This window comes from Mustela lutreola, chromosome 14 (genome assembly GCF_030435805.1).
Source record: "Mustela lutreola isolate mMusLut2 chromosome 14, mMusLut2.pri, whole genome shotgun sequence".
Lineage (NCBI taxonomy): Eukaryota > Metazoa > Chordata > Mammalia > Carnivora > Mustelidae > Mustela > Mustela lutreola.
Genome location: NC_081303.1, coordinates 29,792,016 through 29,793,504, shown reverse-complemented (window position 1 = coordinate 29,793,504; position 1,489 = coordinate 29,792,016). Strand labels below are relative to the sequence as shown.

Below are 1,489 nucleotides of genomic sequence, written 5' to 3'. Positions count from 1 at the left end.
TAACCCACTGAGCCACTCAGGTGCCCCTAACATTGGATTTTTGATAGGAATTGAATTTACAGATGGTTTTCAGTAGTATGGACATTTTAACAATGTTAATTCTTACCGTTCATTAATATGGGCTATCTTTCCGTTTGTATATTCGTCAATTTCTTTATCAATGTCATAGTTTATGGGGTACAGATCTTTCATCTTCTTAGTTAAATCTTTTCCTAAGTGTTTTATTATTTTTTATGCTATTGTGAATTAGATTGTTTTCTTTATTTTTTCAGATAGTTCATCATTAGAGTGTTAAAATGCTCCTGTCTTGTGCTTACTTTGGCAGCACATATATTAAAATTGGAATGATGCAGAGAAGATTAGCATGATCACTGAACAAGGATGACATGAAAAACTGGGAAGCATTCCATATTAAAAAAAAAACGAAACAAAACAAAATTCTTGTCTTTTATATATTGATCTTGTATTTGGCAGCTTTACTAAATTTGTTTATTCAAATGTTTTTTGTGAAGTTTTTAGGATTTTTTTACATGTAAGTTCATGTTATCCAAAAAAAGAAAATTTTACTTCTTCCTTTTTTTTTTTTTTTTTTTGATTCTTTTATTTCTTTGTGCTCCTTGTTTTTCTGGCTAGGACATCCAGTACTATGTCAAATGAGAGTAGTGAAAGTGGACACACTTGTCTTTTTTCTGATCTTTAAGGGGAAAACTTTCAAACTTTTTTGATTGAATATGAGATTAGCTCTGGGCTTGTAATATGTGTTTTTTTAATGGATTTTTTAATAAACATATAATGTCTTTTTATCCCTACGGGTACAGGTCTGTGAATCACCAGGTTTACACATTTCACAGCACTCACCGTAGCACATACCCTCCCCAATGTCCATACCCCCACCATCCTCTTCCAAAACACCTTCACCCAACAACACTCTGTCTGTTTTGTGAGATCCAGTCTTTTATGGTTTGTGACCCTCCCAATCCCATCTTCTTTTATTTTACTTTTCATATCCCACAAACCACCTATGTTGCATCTCCACTTCATCATATCAAGGAGATCATATGATAGTTGTCTTTCTCAGATTGATTTATTTCGCCAAGCATAATACCCTCTAGTTCCATCCACGTCATTACAAATAGCAGGATTTCATTTCTTTTCATGGCTGCATAGTATTCCATTGTACATATATATCACATCTTATTTATTGATTCATCTGTTGAAGGGCATTTAGGTTCTTTCCATAGTTTAACTATTGTGGACATTGCTGCTATAACATGTGGGTGCTTGTGCCCCTTCAGAATGCCACGTTTGTATCTTTAGGGTATATACCCAGTAATACAATCACTGGGTCATAGGGTAGTTCTATTTTCAGATTTTTGAAGAACCTCCACGCTGTTTTCCAGAGTGGTTGCACCAGCTTGCATTCCCACATACAGTATAGGAGGGTTGCCCTTTCTCCACATCCTCGCCAGCATCTGTCATTGACTGACTT

General features: G+C 34.9%; 1 non-coding gene across 1 annotated transcript; it reads left to right on the top strand.

Moving 5' to 3' along the window:
* Nucleotides 1-309: 309 nt before the first annotated feature.
* On the top strand, nucleotides 310-416 carry LOC131815370 (U6 spliceosomal RNA). The gene has a single exon (XR_009347686.1). It is a non-coding gene; the product is annotated as a U6 spliceosomal RNA (small nuclear RNA).
* The last annotated feature ends 1,073 nt before the right edge of the window (nucleotides 417-1,489 follow it).